Below are 27,917 nucleotides of genomic sequence, written 5' to 3' on the forward strand. Positions count from 1 at the left end.
TTTCGAGGACTTTGTATTTCGCGCCACGCCCATCATTGGATATTGGAGAAGGTGTTCCGCTAGCGGAACGTCTAGATGTAAGAGGTTTAAAGACACTTATAGTACAATATTATGGGGAATAGGAATGAGAGGGCTACTTACACCATTTTGGGAAGGGATCACAGCAGTGATTGAATGAGGGTATGAGGCATGAGTTGAGGTGTTCAGAGGCTTGACCAGTGCAGGGCAGGATTTGACTGGGAAGACAATAACACAAAAACACTACACAGTGAGACCAAAGAGCTAAGAATGAGTTAGTCCAAGCAAGGAGTCAAATCATAGATGTGTAATAATGTGATTGTGATTGTGATTGACTCTACATAAAGTAATGAGAGAAAAATTGACAGGGGTTCCCTCACCGTGCTTGGAGAGGAAACATTCAATGTGCCAGTGTTTGAGTGGGCCACATGAGACGTGGCTTCCAGTTCATGTGAGGAGGTAGTTGACAATGGAAGTAGAGTGGTCATCGAACCTCTTGGGGCTAGGTGGGACGCTAGCGTGCCACCCGTGGTGCACTCATCAACAGCAGGTGCATTTCAAGAGCGGCAAATTTGAATCCAAATAAATGTCAAAATTCAAATTTTTCTAAAATACAACTATGTTACACCATTTGAAAGATAAACATCTCCTTAATCTAACCACGTTTTACGATTTCAAAAAGGTTTTACGGCGAAAGCATAAATTTAGAGTATGTTAGGACAGTACATTTACAAGAGTTGTGTGTAATGTTTTGTCAAGTCAAAGACAGGGTCACCAAAACCATAAAACCAGCTAAAATGATGCACTAACCTTTTACAATCTCCATCAGATGACACTCCTAGGACATTATGTTAGACAATGCATGCATTTTTAGTTCTATCAAGTTCATATTTATATACAAAAACAGCGTTTTACTATGGCATTGATGTTGAGGAAATCGTTTCCCTCCAATAACCGGCAGTCAAGTCAGCGTCAGAAATTAAATAATTAAAATTAGAAAACATTGGTAAAATATTATATTGTCATTTAAAGAATTATAGATTTACATCTCTTGAACGCAATCAACTTGCCAGATTTAAAAATAACCTTACTGGGAAATCACACTTTGCAATAATCTGAGCACTGTGCCCAGAAAAATACGCGTTGCGATACAGACTAGACGTCATGTTGGGGAGATCTAAAATCGAAAATACTATGTAAATAATCCATTACCTTTGATTCTCTTCATCAGATGTCACTTCCAGGTATCACAGGTCCATAACGAATGTAGTTTTGTTCAAAAAAGCTCATCATTTATGTCCAAAAATCTCCGTCTCGTTAGCACATGATGTAAGCCAGCCGGACTTCTCGTCATGAACGAGGGGAAAAAATATATTTCCGTTCGTTCAAACATGTCAAACGTTGTATAGCATAAATCATTAGGGCCTTTTTTAACCAGAACATGAATAATATTCAAGGTGGACGAATGCATACTCTTTTATAACGTATTGGAACGAGGGTACCCAACATGAACTAGCGCGCCAGGTGTCTAATGGGACATCACCGTTCCATGGCTCTTGTTCGGTCAGATCTCCCTCCAGAAGACTCAAAACACTTTGTAAAGGCTGGTGACATCTAGTGGAAGCAATAGGAAGTGCCAAAATATTCCTAAACCCCTGTGTTTTTCAATGGGATAGGTTTAAAGTCAATACAACACATCAGGTATCCACTTCCTGTCAGAAAATGTCTCAGGGTTTTGCCTGCCAAATGAGTTCTGTTATACTCACAGACACCATTCAAACAGTTTTGGAAACTTTAGAGTGTTTTCTATCCATATATAATAAGTATATGCATATTCTAGTTACTGGGTAGGATTAGTAACCAGATTAAATTGGGTACATTTTATTTATCCAGACGTGCAAATGCTGCCCCCTAGACCCAACAGGTTAAACCATGGAACAGGAAGGGACTTAGCTGGAAATACAAACAGCAGATACGTTTCCTTGAAGCTGAGCCACCGTAGGTTAGAACAACAAGTTTGTCCATGAAGATAAACACGGAATTCACATCTCGCCCACTTGGCAAATCAAAGTAGCCCAATAAACTTTTTCTGAATAAAGCCCTGATCATCCACAAACAGAACCTGACGATAACTGAGAACGGCAAGCAGACTGGTGGCAACCATAGGTCCCAGAGTGGGGGGGAGGCAATTTTTTTGCCCTGGGGCCCAGAGTTTGTCCTTATCTGTTGACCTAACCAGGAAAACTCTGGACCCTATTAGGTATGACAGTGATGAATCAGTTGTTAAAAGGTTTTGCAAGGGCTATGATGGGAACAGTTTGTCCTTATCTGTTGACCTAACCAGGAAAACTCTGGACTCTGTAAGGTATGAGAGTGATGAATCAGTTGTAAAAGGTTTTGTAAGGGCTCTGCTGATGGAACCAGTTTTAACTAAATCAGGGCACATGGTTTTAATAACTCTTAGTGCTCGCGGACCGCTAGTGAAACATCTACGACAACATCCGGAGAAATTGCAGAGCTCCAAATTCAAAATAGAAATATATTAAACATTCATGAAAATACAAGTGTCATACATCATTTAAAAGCTTAGAATCTTGGCAATCGAACTGCGTTGTCAGATATCAAAAAGGCTTTACGGTGAAAGCATAGGTTTCGATTATCTGAGGACGCACCCCACAACAACATATTTTCCAAACAAGCACAGGCGTCACAGAATCCCAAATAGCGATAAAATAAATCACTTACCTTTGAAGATCTTCCTCTGTTTGCAATTCCAAGGGTCCCAGCTACAGAATGAATGGTCGTTTTGTTCGATAAAGTCCTTCTTTATATGCCAAAATAATCTGTTTAGCAGGCGCCATGACTTCAGAAATCCACTCCTTCAACATGCAGACAAAGAAGTTCTAAAAGCTACCAGTAAATTTCGTCCAAACAAGTCAAATAACGTGTCTATATCATCCTCAGGTTGTCTAAAATGTAAATAAACTATAATATTTCATACGGAAAGTACTGTGTTCAATAGGAATGACAAATTCGCAAGTGTGCACCCTCTCCATCGCGCGCAAAAACACTGATGTGACCCAAGCAGTCAGCTCACTGAAAGTGTAAATATTTATTTATTTTTCAAAATAGAAGCCTCAAAACCTTGAATAAATACTGCTGACATCTAGTGGAAGCTATTATGAATTGCAATCTGGGTGACAGACATAGGAGTTTTCAATAGCTTTACAAACTATGAGCCTATGATTTTATTTATTTATTTTTTGGTCGGATTTTCTTCGGGTTTTCGCCTGCCATATCTGTTCTGTTATACTCACAGACATTATTAAAACAATTTTGGAAACGTCAGAGTGTTTTCTTTCCAAATCTACCAATTATATGCAAAGCTTCTGGGCCTGAGTAACAGGCATTTTACTTTGGGCTCGCCAGACTCTCTGAACTTCCGAAAACTGCCCCCTAGCCCTAAGACGTTTTAACGGTCCTCACACTGTTAACCTCTATGGGCTAGGCGGGATGAATTCGTCCCACCTACGTAACAGCCACTTGAAGCCTGTGGCGCGATTTTCAAAACCTTAAAAATCCTATTACTTCAATTTCTCAAACATATGACTATTTTACAGCTATTTAAAGACAAGACTCTCGTTAATCTAACCACACTGTCCGATTTCAAAAAGGCTTTACAACGAAAGCAAAACATTAGATTATGTCAGCAGAGTACCAAGCCAGAAATAATCAGACACCCATTTTTCAAGCTAGCATATAATGTCACAAAAACCCAGAAGACAGCTAAATGCAGCACTCACCTTTGATGATCTTCATCAGATGACAACCCTAGGACATTATGTTATACAATACATGCATGTTTTGTTCAATCAAGTTCATATTTATATCAAAAACCAGCTTTTTACATTAGCATGTGACGTTCAGAACTAGCATACTAGCAAACTTCCGGGGAATTCGCTAACATTTTACTAAATTACTCACGATAAACGTTCACAAAAAGCATAACAATTATTTTAAGAATTATAGATACAGACCTCCTCTATGCACTCGATATGTCCGATTTTAAAATAGCTTTTTGGTGAAAGCACATTTTGCAATATTCTAAGTACATAGCCCAGGCATCACGGGCTAGCTATTTAGACACCCGGCAAGTTTAGCACTCACCATAATCATATTTACTATTATAAAAGTTTGATTACCTTTTGTTGTCTTCGTCAGAATGCACTCCCAGGACTGCTACTTCAATAACAAATGTTGGTTTGGTCCAAAATAATCCATCGTTATATCCGAATAGCGGCGTTTTGTTCGTGCGTTCCAGACACTATCTGAATTGGTAAAGAAGGGTCGCACGCATGGCGCAATTCGTGACAAAAGAATTCTAAATATTCCATACCGTACCTCGAAGCATGTCAACCGCTGTTTAAAATCAATTTTTATGCCATTTTTCTCGTAGAAAAGCGATAATATTCCGACCGGGAATCTCCTTTTCGGCAAACAGAGGAAAAAATCACAAAGACGGGGGCGGTCAGGTCACGCGCCTAAGCCCAGAGTCCCTTGATCGGCCACTTGAGAAAGGCGATAATGTGTTTCAGCCTGGGGCTGGGATGATGACATTCAGGTTTTTCCCGGGCTCTGAGCGCCTATGGACGACGTAGGAAGTGTCACGTTAGAGCAGAGATCCTTAGTAAAAGATAGAGATGGCAAAGAAGTTCCAGAAATGGTCAGACAGGCCACTTCCTGTAAAGGAATCTCTCAGGTTTTGACCTGCCATTTGAGTTCTGTTATACTCACAGACACCATTCAAACAGTTTTAGAAACTTTAGGGTGTTTTCTATCCATATGTAATAGGTATATGCATATTCTAGTTACTGGGTAGGAGTGGTAACCAGATTAAATTGGGTACGTTTTTTATCCAGCCGTGTCAATACTGCCCCCTAGCCCTAACAGGTTAATGCTCTCATTTCATAGATGCGTACTGCTCACCTGTTCATCTCGTAATGAATAATGTGGAAATTGAGCAAGTTGAGGTGACTAAACTGCTTGGAGTAACCCTGGATTGTAAACTGCCATGGTCAAAACATATTGATACGACAGTAGCTAAGATGTGGAGAAGTCTGTCCATAATAAAGCCCTGCTCTACATTCTTAACCTGTTAGGGCTAGGGGGCAGCATTTGCACGTCTGGATAAAAAAAATGTACCCGATTTAATCTGGTTACTAATCCTACCCAGTAACTAGAATATGCATATACTTATTATATATGGATAGAAAACACTCTAAAGTTTCTAAAACTGTTTGAATGGTGTCTGTGAGTATAACAGAAGTCATTTGGCAGGCAAAACCCTGAGACATTTTCTGACAGGAAGTGGATACCTGATGTGTTGTATTGACTTTAAACCTATCCCATCGAAAAACACAGGGGTTTAGGAATATTTTGGCACTTCCTATTGCTTCCACTAGATGTCACCAGCCTTTACAAAGTGTTTTGAGTCTTCTGGAGGGAGATCTGACCGAACAAGAGCCATGGAACGATGATGTCCCATTAGACACCTGGCGCGCGAGTTCATGTTGGGTACCCTCGTTCCAATACGTTATAAAAGAGTATGCATTCGTCCACCTTGAATATTATTCATGTTCTGGTTAAAAAAGGCCCTAATGATTTATGCTATACAACGTTTGACATGTTTGAACGAACGGAAATATATTTTTTCCCCTCGTTCATGACGAGAAGTCCGGCTGGCTTAGATCATGTGCGAACAAGACGGAGATTTTTGGACATAAATGATGTGCTTTTTTGAACAAAACTACATTGGTTATGGACCTGTGATACCTGGAAGTGACATCTGATGAAGAGAATCAAAGGTAATGGATTATTTACATAGTATTTTCGATTTTACATCTCCCCAACATGACGTCTAGTCTGTATCGCAACGCGTATTTTTCTGGGCGCAGTGCTCAGATTATTGCAAAGTGTGATTTCCCAGTAAGGTTATTTTTAAATCTGGCAAGTTGATTGCGTTCAAGAGATGTAAATCTATAATTCTTTAAATGACAATATAATATTTTACCAATGTTTTCTAATTTTAATTATTTAATTTGTGACGCTGACTTGACTGCCGGTTATTGGAGGGAAACGATTTCCTCAACATCAATGCCATAGTAAAACGCTGTTTTTGGATATAAATATGAACTTGATAGAACTAAAAATGCATGCATTGTCTAACATAATGTCCTAGGAGTGTCATCTGATGGAGATTGTAAAAGGTTAGTGCATCATTTTAGCTGGTTTTATGGTTTTGGTGACCCTGTCTTTGACTTGACAAAACATTACACACAACTCTTGTAAATGTACTGTCCTAACATACTCTAAATTTATGCTTTCGCCGTAAAACCTTTTTGAAATCGTAAAACGTGGTTAGATTAAGGAGATGTTTATCTTTCAAATGGTGTAAAATAGTTGTATTTTTGAAAAATTTGAATTTTGACATTTATTTGGATTCAAATTTGCCGCTCTTGAAATGCACCTGCTGTTGATGGAGTGCACCACGGGTGGCACGCTAGCGTCCCACCTAGCCCATAGAGGTTAACAACACTATCAACAAGGCAGGTCCTACAGGCCCTAGTTTCTACCTTCTGACATGGGAATTCTGTTCCCAATGTTCATAAACCGAACTTCAATTAAACTACTCAGTCTGCCCCCCAGAGGGTGTAAGATTCTGGTTGAATGAAGCAGACGGAGAGCCAGCCTACAATTGGTCAGAATGTTTATTTAGGAGAGCTCTGAATATCATACAATGTACACAGCCTTTTATACCTGACATTTGGTCATACCATATGTCATACCCCTTACAAATGCCCCTCCTCTTCTTTAACACTGTCAATGCTTATTTACAAGTCTTCTCCATCTCATACATTGCTTATCATATCCTGCCCCATGTTACATAATCTTCTGCAAGCCTAAAGGTTTCTCCCCTCCCTGGGTGGGGAGACCTTCTTCCTGTTATCAGTTTCACAGTGGTCACAAGTTGTCTGCTGTCTGGTTGCTTACATTGCTAAATCATTAAGCTTCAACTTTTCCGACACACACACATTAGTACATTCATCTTATAATCACTCGGTTATACCTTTTTTAGGGTGAAATCATTTAGTCAAACCTTTAATCATATTATTTCCATTACAATCCACCCTATTGGCTAAATATTTCACATACACTATAACACATCTATTTTTATTGGATTCAGAAATGTCACACAAAATCAAATTAGATCAAAGAAAACGAATACATGTATTTTGATTACATACTTATCAATGACTGTTCTAAGCCAATGTCCAGTCATAACTCTTCGGATTAGGATTTTTGCTATGACCTTCATTTAGAGAAACAGTCTTCCTAAACATTAAAGATGGTCTCGTCTAACATGTTCTCCTCGTAATTGAATGAATCCTCCACCAGGCTTGGCGGTAGGTATTTGTCATCCCACTGGTCTGAACTTGGAATCGGTCCGTATCTCACCATCTGCTCCGTCATCGATCTCTCCAGAGCCCTGGAAATGAGACCTCTCGCACAAGGGACCAAACAACAACCACATAATATCAACACAGTCATACAGGTGAAAGCAGCCCACGACACAGTGATTACAACCTTTTTCCATTTTCCGAACGTACTATCAAACATCCCGTGAGTGCCGTGTCCACCCCGGAATTTTCTGCTAACTCCTGAGCTAAATTGTTTAGACCGGCCAGGGCCTTGGTCACTGATCCATCTGGAGCTGTGTTCTCGGGGATGAAAGTACAGCATTCAGATCCGAACATCACACACACACCACCCTTTTCAGCCAGAAGCATTTCCAAAGCTATTCTATTCTGCAATACCATCAAAGTGGTCGCAACTGTCTGTTCTGCTAACCCTTGAATTGCCTCTCTGGTATAGCTGATGAAACGCTGTTGGTTATAATAAATGTAATTTATCCAATCCATATTTTTATTGAGAGTCGACCACCAAAAGAGACTTGATTCCAATCCAGCCCATATCTGATTCCTAGCTTTAAATTCATCAGGCACCCCCCTTGGAACCCCAATGCTATCAATGTATATTCTATCGTCAAAGGACCCTGACAGAGCACTCCTCCCCTCTCTTTCACCTGGCACTAGGTCTTTGTGTTGTATAAGGGTGAAGGGCATGCCTAACTGTACCAATGCACAAATACCAGTCCAATTTGCAGGCAGGTTTGGCCACAGCTCCATACCTCCACACAACCACCAGACATCCGCTCTCGGCCTTTTTATCATACTAAAGTCCTCGGAACTCAACCACCCAGTCAGGTCCCTCATTGTCTCGTCAGTTGTAACATTCTCTGTCCTATTGCATGTTCTTACTTCCCCTATGTTCCATCCGTGTGTGTTGTGTCGAGCCACACAATAATAGTCTCCTCCTGCGACTGTGAAAAGGGGAAGTCTGGATCTAATGGGCACATAGGATACAGATAATGCAGATCAGTGCAACTGTCTGGCTTCCTTCCCTTCATGAACAGCTTTACCATACAGGCCATTCCCCTTGGTAAATTAATTCCATCGAGTAGAAAGGGGATGGTTGTCAACTGAAGTTTGGCTGCTGCGCAGGCATAACCTTCTTCTTTAGCTACTGATCTAGCTGTATACTGAATCCATTCCAGCCATAGGTTGGAATCCCCAAACCAAGTCTCCACCTCAATCACTTCCTTAATGGTCATTCCTATCTTCAAGCAATACTTCCCTTGCTCTGGATTGCAGTCAAAAACCCTGGCCTTCACTATACTCCATCTGTTTCTATATTGGGTGTGTGGATTGACATAGCCTTCTCTCTCTGTGTGAGCTAGGACCTGATTCCATGAGTTACACCGGGATCTACACAGATATCTTCCCCATGAAGTCCGAGTCCTAGACTGCCAGGAGGTTAGGGACCCCATTTGGTCTGCATAGAACTCTATTGAGACATCCTTCCCTAACTCTACTCTCACTTCCTTTTTATCCAGATCGAGTGACCTTTTGTACCTAGGCCATAAAAACTCCTCATCTTCTACACTATGGGTCAAGTTACCACTTTCTGCCTTCTCGAGTGGTTCATGGTGTATTAGGAATATGGCTCCCACAATCAGACAGCTCAGACTGACCAGTACCCCTGTAAAGCCCCACCCCCTCCCGGAGAATATATCACTGGCTAGAGGCCAACCCACACTTTCACTTCTATGAACGCACACAGTGAGGATCGGGCGCGTTAGGGAATCTTCGTTAGAGAGGTAACCCCCGAAACTTATTGGTATTCGGTTCTTCTCCTAACTCTGTGATTGTTCGATAGTGTCAGTGTGTCTTACCCTCCCGCAATGTGTGATATGAACCCAGGTAGCTCTTTCAGCTATTCTCACCGCGAAGGCTATTACCAGGAACACTTGGTATGGGCCCTCCCACCGTGGCTGCTTCCAGTTCTTTTCTCCTCAGGGACTGGATCCACACCCAGTCTCCTGGTTGGATTGAGTGAATCATCTTCTCCTGTATTTCACCTGTTGGACACAAAGTTTCGGACATACGGGTTTGGTTAACCATGTGTTCTGTTAGTATATCTTCAACTTCTATGTCTACCTGTTCTGGCCTCCCTAACTCTGGCATTCTATATGGTTTACCTGATCAGCTAAAATGTAATCCATTATTTAAAGAGATAGATCCTAGTAAACCAACTACCCTAATCGTGTCCACCCAGTAAGTTGGGACCACTTCTTCCCATTTAATATACTTATCTATTATAAAAAATGTTTTTTTAAGTAGTTCGTTTTCCTATAGGCCACAAAGTGTTTCCGAACATGCTCTACTATCCCCCTGTTGACACATGGCTCTGCCCATGTGTCGATCTTGCCGAGCTAGCCCTGTGATGCCGGGCTATCTACTGAAAATTTTGCAAAATGTGCTTTCACCAAAAAGCTATTTTAAAATCGGACATATCGAGTGCATAGAGGAGTTCTGTATCTATAATTCTTAAAATAATTGTTATGCTTTTTGTGAACGTTTATCGTGAGTAATTTAGTAAATTGTTAGTAAATTCCCCGGAAGTTTGCGGGGGGTATGCTAGTTCTGAACGTCACATGCTAATGTAAAAAGCTGTTTTTTTGATATAAATATGAACTTGATTGAACAAAACATGCATGTATTGTATAACATAATGTCCTAGGGTTGTCATCTGATGAAGATCATCAAAGGTTAGTGCTGCATTTAGCTGTCTTCTGGGTTTTTGGTGACATTATATGCTAGCTTGAAAAATGGGTGTCTGATTATTTCTGGCTGGGTACTCTGCTGACATAATCTAATGTTTTGCTTTCGTTGTAAAGCCTTTTTGAAATCGGACAGTGTGGTTAGATAACGAGAGTCTTGTCTTTAAATAGCTGTAAAATAGTCATATGTTTGAGAAATTGAAGTAATAGTATTTCACGATTCAACGCGACTGGTGACGCGTCGTGTGGGGAATTCGTCCCCCTCCCTGATTAACCTCTATGGGACCGGCGGGACGAATTCGTCCCACCTACGTAACAGCCACTGCCATCCTGTGGCGCGATTTTCAAAATCTTCAAAATCATATTACTTCAATTTCTCAAACATATGACTATTTTACAGCCATTTAAAGATAAGACTCTCGTTAATCTAACCACACTGTCCGATTTCAAAAGGCTTTACAACGAAAGCAAAACATTAGATTATGTCAGCAGAGTACCAAGCCAGAAATAATCAGACACCCATTTTTCAAGCCAGCATATAATGTCACCAAAACCCAGAAGACAGCTAAATGCAGCACTCACCTTTGATGATCTTCATCAGATGACAACCCTAGGACATTATGTTATACAATACATGCATGTTTTGTTCAATCAAGTTCATATTTATATCAAAAACCAGCTTTTTACATTAGCATGTGACGTTCAGAACTAGCATACCCCCCGCAAACTTACGGGGAATTCGCTAACATTTTACTAAATTACTCACGATAAACGTTCACAAAAAGCATAACAATTATTTTAAGAATTATAGATACAGACCTCCTCTATGCACTCGATATGTCCGATTTTAAAATAGCTTTTTGGTGAAAGCACATTTTGCAATATTCTAAGTACATAGCCCAGGCATCACGGGCTCGCTATTTAGACACCCGGCAAGTTTAGCACTCACCATAATCATATTTACTATTATAAAAATGTCATTACCTTTTGTTGTCTTCGTCAGAATGCACACCCAGGACGTCTACTTCAATAACAAATGTTGGTTTGGTCCAAAATAATCCATCGTTATATCCGAATAGCGGCGTTTTGTTCGTGCGTTCCAGACACTATCCGAAATAGTAAAGAAGTGTCGCGCGCTTGGCGCAATTCCTGACAATAAAATTCAAAGTATTCCATTGCCGTACGTCGAAGCATGTCAACCGCTGTTTAAAATCAATTTTTACGTCATTTTTTCTCGTAGAAAAGCGATAAAATTCCGACAGGGAATCTCCTTTTCGGCAAACAGAGGAAAAAATCCCAAAGGCGGGGGCGGTCGGGGTCACGCGCATAAGCTAGTGTCTCTTGATGGGCCACTTGAGAAAGGCGATAATGTGTTTCAGCCTGGGGCTGGAATGACGACATTCTCTTTTTTCCCGGGCTCTGAGAGCCTATGGACGACGTGGGAAGTGTCACGTTAGAGCAGAGATCCTTAGTAAATGATAGAGATGGCAAAGAAGTTCCAGAAATGGTCAGACAGGCCACTTCCTGTAAAGGAATCTCTCAGGTTTTGACCTGCCATTTGAGTTCTGTTATACTCACAGACACCATTCAAACAGTTTTAGAAAATTTAGGGTGTTTTCTATCCATATGTAATAAGTATATGCATATTCTAGTTACTGAGTAGGAGTGGTAACCAGATTAAATCGGGTATGTTTTTTATCCAGCCGTGCTGACAAACCTCATCAAGGGAAATCTGCTTCCCTCTGCTCTCCTCTGGATAACTACCCGACCTGCAGCAGCCAATAAGATCCCTTCAGGGTGTGTTGACCAGGTGACAGAGGTACGAGGGTTCAATGATCCACAGAAGGAGGAGTACTTCAGGAAGAGATTCAGTGATGAGGACCTGGCCAGCAGAATCATCTCACACATAAAGACATCAAGGAGCCTCCACATCATGTGCCACATTCCAGTCTTCTGTTGGATTTCTGCAACAGTCCTCGAAGACATGCTGAAACATAAGAGAGAAGAGATGCCCAAGACTCTGACTGAGATGTACACACACCTTGTGGTGTTTCATACCAACCAGAAGAATGAAAAGTATCTTGGGAAAGAAGAGACAGATCCACACTTGAATAACGAGAGCATTCTGTCACTGGAAAACTGGCTTTTCAACAGCTAGTGAAGGGCAATCTGATTTTCTATGAAGAAGACCTGAAAGAGGCTGGCATTGATGTCTATGATGCATCAGTGTACTCAGGATTGTGCACACAGATCTTTAAAGAGGAATGTGTTCTGTACCAGGAGAAGGTGTACTGCTTCGTGCATCTGAGCATTCAGGAGTTTCTGGCTGCTGTGTATGTGTTCCTCTCATTCATCAACAACAATGAGAATCTAATGGACAAACCACAATCAACATCCAGGAACCTTTCTGCGCTGTTCAGAAAGCCTGAAGTTACTTTCTACAAGAGTGCTGTGGATAAAGCCTTACACAGTGAGACGGGAAACCTGGACTTTTTCCTCCGCTTCCTTCTGGGCCTCTCACTGAAGTCCAATCAGAAGCACTTACGAGGTCTACTGACAAAGACAAGAAGCAGCTCACAGACCCATGAAAAAACAGTCAAGTACATCAAGGAGAAGATCAGGGAGAATCCCTCTCCAGAGAGGTGCATTAATCTGTTCCACTGTCTGAATGAACTGAATGACCATTCTCTAGTGGAGGAGATCCAAAGCTTCCTGAGATCAGGAAGTCTCTCAGAACCCAACCTGTCACCTGCACAGTGGTCAGCTCTGGTCTTTGTGTTGCTGACTTCAGAAAAGGAGCTGGATGTGTTTGACCTGAAGAAATACTCCAGATCAGAGGAAGGTCTTCTGAGGCTGCTGCCAGTGTTCAAAGCCTCCAGTGCATTTCTGTGAGTACATAAAATGACATATAAAATCTAATCATCAGGAAGAAATATTCAGGTTAAAGAAAAATATGCATTATAATATGTGTTTAATTAATATTATATTGAAAACATTGAATAAATGCATTGATTTTCACATTAGTATAACAATATGACCATACAATTCTAGGAGACAGAAGAAGAATCTATATGTTGTTTGGGAGAATAAACCAAATGCATCTGCCATTGTCCTTCTACACTAAATTAACAATGTGTTTGAAGTCATGATCTCTTTGCAGGCTGTCAGGCTGTCTAGTCACAGAGGAAGGCTGTGCTTCTCTGGTCTCAGCTCTGAGGTCAAACCCCTCACACCTGAGAGAGCTGGATCTGAGTAACAATGACCTGAAGGATTCAGGAGTGAAGCTGCTCTCTGCTGTACTGGGGAATCACCACTGTAAACTGGTGACTCTGAGGTCAGTATTATCAGATATGAAAGTACTTTATGCATGTAGTTCTCCCATTTGAAAAAGTCGTAATTATTCGGACATATTACTTATAGTGTATTAAAGTAGTCATAAGTTTAGCATGTTGTCCCATATTCCATGCCTGCTGTCACGTTTCTCTAAGACAGAACCCAGAAGCAGACCAGGACAAGGTGAGTAAAATGAAGGTGAGTATTTATTGGTAGTCTTGATGTGTAATTTGAGTGATCCAGGAGACGAAGCGGAGGTGAGTTGATGAGAGTAGATGGGTGGATTCAATGACGTCACTGTATCCACCGACGGCCAGGCAAGGGAGTTGAATGTTCCGGGAGAATGACTGTAGACAGAGTAAACGGGGGGTGAGTAACCAGTAACAAGAACAAAACAACAAGACTAGCTCAGGAAACATGAGGCTGTTCGTTGCTAACGATCCAGCAGGGAATGGATGTCAGCTCAGAGCTAATGAAGAGGTGATGATCAGGACCAGGTGTGCAGAAGGTTGATGAGATGCAGGTGTAGGGTAATCACTAGATCTCCCGCCTAACTTCGTCGCCTAGCAACCAGACAGGGTAATAATATCACTAGATCTCCCGCCTAACTTCGTCGCCTGGCAACCAGATAGGTTTCTGAACGCACCCTTAGACTCCAAACAGAAAACAGTCAGCTCAGGCAGAAACAGACTCAGGAAGCGGGATTCCTGACACCTGCAGTGAGGCTTGTGATTCTACTAACTTGTTGAATTCATTTGCAGTTGGTCTTGGTTGTGTTTTGGATGATGTTTTTCCTAATGGATACTGAATAGTAAATAATGTCCTGTCATTTTGGAGTCACTTCACTTCTATTGTCAGTGACTTCTACATTCATGTGGATGCTACCATGATTATGAATAACCATGAATGAATCGTGAATGATGATAAATGAGAAACGGAGGCACAAAGATCAAACCCCCTCTGTTATTGGTAATGTTGAGAGGTTAGTATGTTTTGTTGTAGCCTCTGTTATTGGTAATGGTGAGAGGTTAGCATGTTTTGTTGTAGCCTCTGTTATTGGTAATGGTGAGAGGTTAACATGTTTTGTTGTAGTCTCTGTTATTGGTAATGGTGAGAGGTTAGCATGTTCTGTTGTATCCTCTGTTATTGGTAATGGTGAGAGGTTAGCATGTTTTGTTGTAGCCTCTGTTATTGGTAATGGTGAGAGGTTAGCATGTTCTGTTGTATCCTCTGTTATTGGTAATGGTGAGAGGTTAGCATGTTTTGTTGTAGTCTCTGTTATTGGTAATGGTGAGAGGTTAGCATGTTTTGTTGTAGCCTCTGTTATTGGTAATGGTGAGTGGTTAGCATGTTTTGTTGTAGCCTCTGTTATTGGTAATGGTGAGAGGTTAGCATGTTTTGTTGTAGTCTCTGTTATTGGTAATGGTGAGAGGTTAGCATGTTTTGTTGTAGACTCTGTAACTTTCTCTCTCATTATTATTGATGATTCATTCATGATTTGTATTAATCATGTTATCATCAGGATTAATTTAGTAGTGTTTAGAAACATGTTATCTACTCACTTAGACAGAAAATTATCCAGTCATCATCCACCATTTTATTATTGGTGCAAAACACAACCAAAACAAACTGCAAATGCAACCAACTAGTTTACAACCAAACACTAATCTTTTGACTACTTTAATACACTATAAATGAATTGGTCAAAATACTTATGACTTCTTCTAATAGGGGGACTAGATACATGAACTGCTTTCATTTCTAAACGTGAAACAGATATGTATGAAAATATCCTCAAATAAAAGGTGACATTTTATACTGTCACCTCAAATGAAACATTTGATCTCAAATCCAAAATGTTGGAGTATAGAGCCACATTTAAATTGTTATCTTCACTGTCAAAATAGATATGGTGTGGACTGTATACTCAATACAATCTAAATCTGATACCTCACTGTCTGTCTTTTGACTGATACTGCTTTTAAACTGGTCTGGTCAGTCTACTCAATTATTTGTACTGTACATGTTTCTATCTGCAGGCAAAACATTGATAATTTGTAATTTATAATATGATACATTAATTTCTGAATAGATATGGAAGGTTTCAGGACACTGATATATCTGAATATGTTGAAGAAATATACTGCCACTATTTTCACCACCAAAGAATAGCAGTGTGGTTTTAATATGATTTGACTCTTTGCAGGCTGTCAGGCTGTCTAGTCACAGAGGAAGGCTGTGATTCTCTGGTCTCAGCTCTGAGGTCAAACCCCTCACACCTGAGAGAGCTGGACCTGAGTAACAATGACCTGAAGGATTCAGGAGTGGAGCTGCTCTCTGCTGGACTGGAGGATCCCCACTGTAAACTGGAGACTCTGAGGTCAGTATTCCTGTAGTTGGTCAACAAGTGATAACTGTTCACCAGATCCACATGTGTTTACCAGACACACATAGTCCTCACCATATGTGTTTGGACAGTGAAGCTTAAAGTTTTAAATTTGGTGCTATGCTCCAGCATGTATCTTCTCACTTAGACAGAAAACATCCACCATTTTAATATTGTGCAAAACATAACCCAAAACACAACCAAAACAAACTGCAAATGCAACACACGACTTTGAGTCACAAGCTTGATGTAGTTGTTGCATTAAAGGAATATGGGACCAAATACTAAACGTTTGACTATTTTAATACACTATGAGTGATTTGGTCAGAATACTTATGACTTCTTCAAATGGGGGGACTAGATACATAAAGTGCTTTTATTTGTCTAAATGGTGAAACAGATATGTATGAAAATATCCTCAAATAAAAGGTGACATTATATACTGTCACCTCACATGAAACATTTGATCTGAAATCCAAAATGTTAGAGTTTAGAACCACATTTAAATTGTTATCTTCACTGTCAAAATAGATATGGTGTGGACTGTATACTCAATACAATCTAAATCTGATACCTCACTGTCTGTCTTTTGACTGATACTGCTTTTAAACTGGTCTGGTCAGTCTACTCAAATATTTGTATTATACATGTTTCTATCTGCAGGCAAAACTTTGATAATTTGTCATTTCTAATAATGATACATTAATTTATGAATATATATGGCAGGTTTCAGGAGACTGATGTATCTGAATATGTTAATAAAAATATACTGCTTCTATTTTCACCACCAAAGCATAGCAGTGTGATTTTAATATGATTTGACTCTTTGCAGGCTGTCAGGCTGTGGAGTCACAGAGGAAGGCTGTGCTTCTCTGGTCTCAGTTCTCAGTTCAAACCACTCACACCTGAGAGAGCTGGACCTGAGTAACAATGACCTGAAGGATTCAGGAGTGAAGCTGCTCTCTACTGGACTGGAGGATCCCCACTGTAAACTGGAGACTCTGAGGTCAGTATTCCTGTAGTTGGTCAACAAGTGATAACTGTTCACCAGATCCACATGTGTTTACCAGGCACACATAGTCCACACCATATATGTTTGGACAGTGAAGCTTACAGTTTTAAATGTGGTGCTATGCTCCAGCATTTTGGATTTGAGATCGAATGTTTCATATTAGGTGACAGTACAGAATGTCACCTTTTATTTAAAGGTATTCATACATATACAGTCGTGGCCAAAAGTTTTAGAATGACACAAATATTAATTTTCACAAGTCTACTGCTTCAGTGTCTTTAGATATTTTTGTCAGATGTTACTATGGAATACTGAAGTATAATTACAAGCATTTCATAAGTGTCAAAGGCTTTTATTGACAATCACATGAAGTTGAAGCAATGAGTCAATATTTGCAGTGCTGACCATTCTTTTTCAAGACCTCTGCAATCCGCCCTGGCATGCTGTCAATTAACCTCTGGGCCACATCCTGACTGATGGCAGCCCATTCTTGCATAATCAATGCTTGGAGTTTGTCGGAATTTGTGGGTTTTTGTTTGTCCACCTGCCTCTTGAGGATTGACCACAAGTTCTCAATGGGATTAAGGTCTGGGGAGTTTCCTGGCCATGGACCCAAAATATCAATGTTTTGTTCCCAGAGCCACTTAGTTATCACTTTTGCCTTATGGCAAGGTGCTCCATCATGCTGGAAAAGGCATTGTTCGTCACCAAACTGTTCCTGGATGGTTGGGAGAAGTTGCTCTCGGAGGATGTGTTGGTACCATTCTTTATTCATGGCTGTGTTCTTAGGCAAAATTGTGAGTGAGCCCACTCCCTTGGCTGAGAAGCAACCCCACACATGAATGGTCTCAGGATGCTTTACTGTTGGCATGACACAGGACTGATGGTAGCGCTCACCTTGCCTTCTCCGGACAAGCTTTTTTCCGGATGCCCCAAACAATCGGAAAGGGGATTCATCAGAGAAAATGACTTTACCCCAGTCCTCAGCAATCCAATCCCTGTACCTTTTTCAGAATATCAGTCTGTCCCTGATGTTTTTCCTGGAGAGAAGTGGCTTCTTTGCTGCCCTTCTTGACACCAGGCCATCCTCCGAAAAACTCACACCTGCCTGCTGCCATTCCTGAGCAAGCTCTGTACTGGTGGTGCCCCGATCCCGCAGCTGAATCAACTTTAGGAAACGGTCCTGGCGCTTGCTGGACTTTCTTGGGCGCCCTGACGCCTTCTTCACAACAATTGAACCGCTCTCCTTGAAGTTCTTGATGATCCGATAAATGGTTGATTTAGGTGCAATCTTACTGGCAGCAATATCCTTGCCTGTGAAGCCCTTTTTGTGCAAAGCAATGATGACGACACGTGTTTCCTTGCAGGTAACCATGGTTGACAGAGGGACAATAATGATTCCAAGCACCACCCTCCTTTTGAAGCTTCCAGTCTGTTATTCGAACTCAATCAGCATGACAGAGTGATCTCCAGCCTTGTCCTCGTCAACACTCACACCTGTGTTACCGAGAGAATCACTGACATGATGTCAGCTGGTCCTTTTGTGGCAATGTTTTTGGGGGATTCAGTTCATTTGCATGGCAAAGAGAAACTTGGCAATTATTTGCAATTGATCTGATCACTCTTCATAACATTCTCGAGTATACGCAAATTGCCAGCATACAAACTGGGGCAGCAGACTTTGTGAAAATTAATATTTGCGTCATTCTCAAAACTTTTGGCCAAGACTGTATTTTTTACCGTTTTAGATATGAAAGCACTTTCGGCGTCTAAACTCAGCAAAAAAAGAAACATCCCTTTTTCAGGACCCTGTCTTTCAAAGATAATTCGTAAAAATCAAAATAACTTCACAGATCTTTATTGAAAAGGGTTTAAGCACTGTTTCCCCATGCTTGTTCAATGAACCATAAACAATTAATGAACATGCACCTGTGGAATGGTCCTTAAGACACTAACAGCTTACAGACGGTAGGCAATGAAGGTCACAGTTATGATAACTTAGGACACTAAAGAGGCCTTTCTACTGACTCTGAAAAACACCCAAAGAAAGATGCCTAGAGTCCCTGCTCATCTGTGTGAACGTGCATTAGGCATGCTGCAAGGAGGCATGAGGACTGCAAATGTGGCCAGGGCAATAAATTGCAATGTCCGTACTATGAGACGCCTAAGACAGCGCTACAGGGAGACAGGACGGACAGCTGTTCGTCCTCACAGTGGCAGACCATGTGTAACAACACCTCCGCAGGATCGGTACATCTGAACATCACACCTGCGGGACAGGTACAGGATGGCAACAACTGCCCGAGTTACACCAGGAATGCACAATCCCTCCATCAGTGCTCAGACTGTCCTCAATAGGCTGAGAGAGGCTGGGCTGAGGGCTTGTAGGCCTGTTGTAAGGCAGGTCCTCACCAGACATCACCGGCAACAACGTCACCTATGGGCACAAACCCACCATCGCTGGACCAGACAGGACTGGCAAAAAGTGCTCTTCATTGACGAGTCGAGGTTTTGGCTCACCAGGGGTGATGGTCGGATTCGCGTTTATCGTCGAAGGAATGAGCGTTACACCGAGGCCTGTACTCTGGAGCGGGATCGATTTGGAGGTGGAGGGTCCGTCATGGTCTGGGGCAGTGTGTTACAGCATCACCGGACTGAGCTTGTTGTCATTGCAGGCAATCTCAACGCTGTGCGTTACAGGGAAGACATCCTCCTCTCTCATGTGGTACCCTTCCTGCAGGCTCATCCTGACATGACCCTCCAGCATGACAATGCCACCAGCCATACTACTTGTTCTGTGCGTGATTTCCTGCAAGACAGGAATGTCAGTGTTCTGCCATGGCCAGCGAAGAGCCCGAAATCTCAGTCCCATTGAGCACGTCTGGGACCTGTTGGATCGGAGGGTGAGGGCTAGGGCCATTCCCCCCAGAAATGTCCGGGAACTTGCAGGTGCCTTGGTGGAAGAGTGGGGTAACATCTCACATCAAGAACTGGCAAATCTGGTGCAGTCCATGAGGAAGAGATGCACTGCAGTTCTTGATGCAGCTGGTGGCCACACCAGATACTGACTGTTACTTTTGATTTTGACCCCCCCCCTTTGTTCAGGGACACATTATTCCATTTCTGTTAGTCACATGTCTGTGGAACTTGTTCAGTTTATGTCTCAGTTGTTGAATCTTGTTATGTTCATACAAATATTTACACATGTTAAGTTTTCTGAAAATAAACGCAAATGACAGTGAGAGGACGTTTCTTTTATTGCTGAGTTTAGTTCTCCTATTTGAAGAAGTCTTAATTATTTGGACAAATTAATTTAGTCAAAAGTTTAGTGTTGGGTCCAATATTCCATACCTGCAGTGATTACATCAAGCGTGTGATTCTACAAACTTGTTGAATTCATTTGCAGTTTGTCTTGGTTGTGTTTTGGATGATGTTTTTCCTAATAGAAACTGAATGGTGAATAATGTCCTGTCATTTTGGAGTCACTTCACTTGTATTGTCAGTAAGAATAGATGTTTCTGAACACTTCTACATTCATGTGGATGCTACCATGATTATGAATAATCAGGAATTAATCGTGAATAATGAGGAATGAGCCTCTGTTATTGGTGATGGTGAGAGGTTAGCATGTTTTGTTGTAGCCTCTGTTATTGGTAATGGTGAGAGGTTAGCATGTTTTGTTGTAGCCTCTGTTATTGGTGATGGTGAGAGGTTAGCATGTTTTGTTGTAGCCTCTGTTATTGGTAATGGTGAGAGGTTAGCATGTGTTGTTGTAGCCTCTGTTATTGGTAATGGTGAGAGGTTAGCATGTGTTGTTGTAGCCTCTGTTATTGGTAATGGTGAGGGGTTAGCATGTTTTGATGTAGCCTCTGTTATTGGTAATGGTGAGAGGTTAGCATGTTTTGTTGTAGCCTCTGTTATTGGTAATGGTGAGAGGTTAGCATGTTTTATTGTAGCTTCTGTAACTTTCTCACTATTATTCATGATTCATTCATGATTTTTCTTAATCATGGCATCATCAGGATGCTTTTAGTAGTGTTTAGAAACATGTTATCTACTCACTTATAAATAAAATGACTCCAGTCACCATCTGTAATGAACACGATGGGAGACAGAGAGCTGGTTTCAAGTGCAGGGCTCAGCAGGTGTTTATTGTAAAGGACCACAGGTCCAGGGGCAGGCAGAAGATCAAAAAGGGTCCAAAGATGCAACAGGCAGGGAAAAGGCCGTGGTCCGGGAGATCAGGCAATAGGTTGATAACAGGAAATCCAATAGGCTAAGGTACAGGCAGGGAATAGGTTGATAACAGGAAATCCAATGGGCTAAGGTACAGGCAGGGAATAGGTTGATAACAGGAAATCCAATGGGCTAAGGTACAGGCAGGGAATAGGCAAAAGGCATCATTAGTGAGGCAGGCAAAAACTATCATACACGGGAGGAGTAAATTAAAGGAAAGTCAGCGCTCCGAATAGCCGTGTGTCGCAAATCAAACATTACATCACAATGATGGGGGTGCAAAGAACTGAACTAAATAGAGTTTGATAATGACATACAGGTGTGTGAACAGGTGATCAGAATTCAGGTGACAGGGATCTGGAGAGTGAGCTGCGTTCAGGGGGATCTACGTGTTTGAGAGTGTGAGCTGGAAGCAGACGTTACACCATCCACCATTTTAATATTGGGCAAAACACAACCCAAAACACAACCAAAACAAACTGAAAAATCAATCAACGAGTTTGAGTCACAAGCTTGATGTAGTCGCTGCGTTCAAGGAATATCGGATCAAATACTCAACTTGTGACTACTTTAAGCCACTATGAGTGAATTGGTCAGAAAACATATGACTTCTTTAAATAGGGGGACTAGATACATAAAGTGCTTTCATTTTTCTAAATAGTGAAACAGATATGTATGAAAATATCCTCAAATAAAAGGTGACATTATATACTGTCACCTCATATGAAACATTTGATCTGAAATCCAAAATGTTGGAGTTTAGAGCCACATTTAAAATGTTATCTTCACTGTCAAAACAGATATGGTGTGGACTGTATACTCAATACAATCTAAATCTGATACCTCACTGTCTGTCTTTTGACTGATACTGCTTTTAAACTGGTCTGGTCAGTCTACTCAAATATTTGTATTATACATGTTTCTATCTGCAGGCAAAACTTTGATAATTTGTCATTTCTAATAATGATACATTAATTTATGAATATATATGGCAGGTTTCAGGAGACTGATGTATCTGAATATGTTAATAAAAATATACTGCTTCTATTTTCACCACCAAAGCATAGCAGTGTGATTTTAATATGATTTGACTCTTTGCAGGCTGTCAGGCTGTGGAGTCACAGAGGAAGGCTGTGCTTCTCTGGTCTCAGTTCTCAGTTCAAACCACTCACACCTGAGAGAGCTGGACCTGAGTAACAATGACCTGAAGGATTCAGGAGTGAAGCTGCTCTCTACTGGACTGGAGGATCCCCACTGTAAACTGGAGACTCTGAGGTCAGTATTCCTGTAGTTGGTCAACAAGTGATAACTGTTCACCAGATCCACATGTGTTTACCAGGCACACATAGTCCACACCATATATGTTTGGACAGTGAAGCTTACAGTTTTAAATGTGGTGCTATGCTCCAGCATTTTGGATTTGAGATCGAATGTTTCATATTAGGTGACAGTACAGAATGTCACCTTTTATTTAAAGGTATTCATACATATACAGTCGTGGCCAAAAGTTTTAGAATGACACAAATATTAATTTTCACAAGTCTACTGCTTCAGTGTCTTTAGATATTTTTGTCAGATGTTACTATGGAATACTGAAGTATAATTACAAGCATTTCATAAGTGTCAAAGGCTTTTATTGACAATCACATGAAGTTGAAGCAATGAGTCAATATTTGCAGTGCTGACCATTCTTTTTCAAGACCTCTGCAATCCGCCCTGGCATGCTGTCAATTAACCTCTGGGCCACATCCTGACTGATGGCAGCCCATTCTTGCATAATCAATGCTTGGAGTTTGTCGGAATTTGTGGGTTTTTGTTTGTCCACCTGCCTCTTGAGGATTGACCACAAGTTCTCAATGGGATTAAGGTCTGGGGAGTTTCCTGGCCATGGACCCAAAATATCAATGTTTTGTTCCCAGAGCCACTTAGTTATCACTTTTGCCTTATGGCAAGGTGCTCCATCATGCTGGAAAAGGCATTGTTCGTCACCAAACTGTTCCTGGATGGTTGGGAGAAGTTGCTCTCGGAGGATGTGTTGGTACCATTCTTTATTCATGGCTGTGTTCTTAGGCAAAATTGTGAGTGAGCCCACTCCCTTGGCTGAGAAGCAACCCCACACATGAATGGTCTCAGGATGCTTTACTGTTGGCATGACACAGGACTGATGGTAGCGCTCACCTTGCCTTCTCCGGACAAGCTTTTTTCCGGATGCCCCAAACAATCGGAAAGGGGATTCATCAGAGAAAATGACTTTACCCCAGTCCTCAGCAATCCAATCCCTGTACCTTTTTCAGAATATCAGTCTGTCCCTGATGTTTTTCCTGGAGAGAAGTGGCTTCTTTGCTGCCCTTCTTGACACCAGGCCATCCTCCGAAAAACTCACACCTGCCTGCTGCCATTCCTGAGCAAGCTCTGTACTGGTGGTGCCCCGATCCCGCAGCTGAATCAACTTTAGGAAACGGTCCTGGCGCTTGCTGGACTTTCTTGGGCGCCCTGACGCCTTCTTCACAACAATTGAACCGCTCTCCTTGAAGTTCTTGATGATCCGATAAATGGTTGATTTAGGTGCAATCTTACTGGCAGCAATATCCTTGCCTGTGAAGCCCTTTTTGTGCAAAGCAATGATGACGACACGTGTTTCCTTGCAGGTAACCATGGTTGACAGAGGGACAATAATGATTCCAAGCACCACCCTCCTTTTGAAGCTTCCAGTCTGTTATTCGAACTCAATCAGCATGACAGAGTGATCTCCAGCCTTGTCCTCGTCAACACTCACACCTGTGTTACCGAGAGAATCACTGACATGATGTCAGCTGGTCCTTTTGTGGCAATGTTTTTGGGGGATTCAGTTCATTTGCATGGCAAAGAGAAACTTGGCAATTATTTGCAATTGATCTGATCACTCTTCATAACATTCTCGAGTATACGCAAATTGCCAGCATACAAACTGGGGCAGCAGACTTTGTGAAAATTAATATTTGCGTCATTCTCAAAACTTTTGGCCAAGACTGTATTTTTTACCGTTTTAGATATGAAAGCACTTTCGGCGTCTAAACTCAGCAAAAAAAGAAACATCCCTTTTTCAGGACCCTGTCTTTCAAAGATAATTCGTAAAAATCAAAATAACTTCACAGATCTTTATTGAAAAGGGTTTAAGCACTGTTTCCCCATGCTTGTTCAATGAACCATAAACAATTAATGAACATGCACCTGTGGAATGGTCCTTAAGACACTAACAGCTTACAGACGGTAGGCAATGAAGGTCACAGTTATGATAACTTAGGACACTAAAGAGGCCTTTCTACTGACTCTGAAAAACACCCAAAGAAAGATGCCTAGAGTCCCTGCTCATCTGTGTGAACGTGCATTAGGCATGCTGCAAGGAGGCATGAGGACTGCAAATGTGGCCAGGGCAATAAATTGCAATGTCCGTACTATGAGACGCCTAAGACAGCGCTACAGGGAGACAGGACGGACAGCTGTTCGTCCTCACAGTGGCAGACCATGTGTAACAACACCTCCGCAGGATCGGTACATCTGAACATCACACCTGCGGGACAGGTACAGGATGGCAACAACTGCCCGAGTTACACCAGGAATGCACAATCCCTCCATCAGTGCTCAGACTGTCCTCAATAGGCTGAGAGAGGCTGGGCTGAGGGCTTGTAGGCCTGTTGTAAGGCAGGTCCTCACCAGACATCACCGGCAACAACGTCACCTATGGGCACAAACCCACCATCGCTGGACCAGACAGGACTGGCAAAAAGTGCTCTTCATTGACGAGTCGAGGTTTTGGCTCACCAGGGGTGATGGTCGGATTCGCGTTTATCGTCGAAGGAATGAGCGTTACACCGAGGCCTGTACTCTGGAGCGGGATCGATTTGGAGGTGGAGGGTCCGTCATGGTCTGGGGCAGTGTGTTACAGCATCACCGGACTGAGCTTGTTGTCATTGCAGGCAATCTCAACGCTGTGCGTTACAGGGAAGACATCCTCCTCTCTCATGTGGTACCCTTCCTGCAGGCTCATCCTGACATGACCCTCCAGCATGACAATGCCACCAGCCATACTACTTGTTCTGTGCGTGATTTCCTGCAAGACAGGAATGTCAGTGTTCTGCCATGGCCAGCGAAGAGCCCGAAATCTCAGTCCCATTGAGCACGTCTGGGACCTGTTGGATCGGAGGGTGAGGGCTAGGGCCATTCCCCCCAGAAATGTCCGGGAACTTGCAGGTGCCTTGGTGGAAGAGTGGGGTAACATCTCACATCAAGAACTGGCAAATCTGGTGCAGTCCATGAGGAAGAGATGCACTGCAGTTCTTGATGCAGCTGGTGGCCACACCAGATACTGACTGTTACTTTTGATTTTGACCCCCCCCCTTTGTTCAGGGACACATTATTCCATTTCTGTTAGTCACATGTCTGTGGAACTTGTTCAGTTTATGTCTCAGTTGTTGAATCTTGTTATGTTCATACAAATATTTACACATGTTAAGTTTTCTGAAAATAAACGCAAATGACAGTGAGAGGACGTTTCTTTTATTGCTGAGTTTAGTTCTCCTATTTGAAGAAGTCTTAATTATTTGGACAAATTAATTTAGTCAAAAGTTTAGTGTTGGGTCCAATATTCCATACCTGCAGTGATTACATCAAGCGTGTGATTCTACAAACTTGTTGAATTCATTTGCAGTTTGTCTTGGTTGTGTTTTGGATGATGTTTTTCCTAATAGAAACTGAATGGTGAATAATGTCCTGTCATTTTGGAGTCACTTCACTTGTATTGTCAGTAAGAATAGATGTTTCTGAACACTTCTACATTCATGTGGATGCTACCATGATTATGAATAATCAGGAATTAATCGTGAATAATGAGGAATGAGCCTCTGTTATTGGTGATGGTGAGAGGTTAGCATGTTTTGTTGTAGCCTCTGTTATTGGTAATGGTGAGAGGTTAGCATGTTTTGTTGTAGCCTCTGTTATTGGTGATGGTGAGAGGTTAGCATGTTTTGTTGTAGCCTCTGTTATTGGTAATGGTGAGAGGTTAGCATGTGTTGTTGTAGCCTCTGTTATTGGTAATGGTGAGAGGTTAGCATGTGTTGTTGTAGCCTCTGTTATTGGTAATGGTGAGAGGTTAGCATGTTTTGTTGTAGCCTCTGTTATTGGTAATGGTGAGAGGTTAGCCTGTTTTGTTGTAGCCTCTGTTATTGGTTATGGTGAGAGGTTAGCATGTTTTGTTGTAGCCTCTGTTATTGGTAATGGTGAGAGGTTAGCATGTTTTATTGTAGCTTCTGTAACTTTCTCACTATTATTCATGATTCATTCATGATTTTTCTTAATCATGGCATCATCAGGATGCTTTTAGTAGTGTTTAGAAACATGTTATCTACTCACTTATAAATAAAATGACTCCAGTCACCATCTGTAATGAACACGATGGGAGACAGAGAGCTGGTTTCAAGTGCAGGGCTCAGCAGGTGTTTATTGTAAAGGACCACAGGTCCAGGGGCAGGCAGAAGATCAAAAAGGGTCCAAAGATGCAACAGGCAGGGAAAAGGCCGTGGTCCGGGAGATCAGGCAATAGGTTGATAACAGGAAATCCAATAGGCTAAGGTACAGGCAGGGAATAGGTTGATAACAGGAAATCCAATGGGCTAAGGTACAGGCAGGGAATAGGTTGATAACAGGAAATCCAATGGGCTAAGGTACAGGCAGGGAATAGGCAAAAGGCATCATTAGTGAGGCAGGCAAAAACTATCATACACGGGAGGAGTAAATTAAAGGAAAGTCAGCGCTCCGAATAGCCGTGTGTCGCAAATCAAACATTACATCACAATGATGGGGGTGCAAAGAACTGAACTAAATAGAGTTTGATAATGACATACAGGTGTGTGAACAGGTGATCAGAATTCAGGTGACAGGGATCTGGAGAGTGAGCTGCGTTCAGGGGGATCTACGTGTTTGAGAGTGTGAGCTGGAAGCAGACGTTACACCATCCACCATTTTAATATTGGGCAAAACACAACCCAAAACACAACCAAAACAAACTGAAAAATCAATCAACGAGTTTGAGTCACAAGCTTGATGTAGTCGCTGCGTTCAAGGAATATCGGATCAAATACTCAACTTGTGACTACTTTAAGCCACTATGAGTGAATTGGTCAGAAAACATATGACTTCTTTAAATAGGGGGACTAGATACATAAAGTGCTTTCATTTTTCTAAATAGTGAAACAGATATGTATGAAAATATCCTCAAATAAAAGGTGACATTATATACTGTCACCTCATATGAAACATTTGATCTGAAATCCAAAATGTTGGAGTTTAGAGCCACATTTAAAATGTTATCTTCACTGTCAAAACAGATATGGTGTGGACTGTATACTCAATACAATCTAAATCTGATACCTCACTGTCTGTCTTTTGACTGATACTGCTTTTAAACTGGTCTGGTCAGTCTACTCAAATATTTGTATTGTACATGTTTCTATCTGCAGGCAAAACTTTGATAATTTGTAATTTATATTATGATACATTAATTTATGAATAGATATGGCAGGTTTCAGGACACTGATATATCTGAATATGTTGAAGAAATATACTGCCACTATTTTCAACACCAAAGAATAGCAGTGTGATTTTAATATGATTTGACTCTTTGTAGGCTGTCAGGCTGTCTAGTCACAGAGGAAGGC

At 41.5% G+C, this 27,917-nt stretch overlaps 1 pseudogene; it reads left to right on the forward strand.

Annotated features, from left to right (window-relative positions):
* Nucleotides 1-487: 487 nt before the first annotated feature.
* LOC145876170 (NLR family CARD domain-containing protein 3-like) lies at nucleotides 488-13,576 on the forward strand (annotated as a pseudogene).
* Nucleotides 13,577-27,917: the final 14,341 nt, after the last annotated feature.

The sequence above is a fragment of the Salmo salar genome, unplaced genomic scaffold (assembly GCF_965601325.2).
Source record: "Salmo salar unplaced genomic scaffold, fSalSal1 ptg000468l, whole genome shotgun sequence".
Classification (NCBI taxonomy): domain Eukaryota; kingdom Metazoa; phylum Chordata; class Actinopteri; order Salmoniformes; family Salmonidae; genus Salmo; species Salmo salar.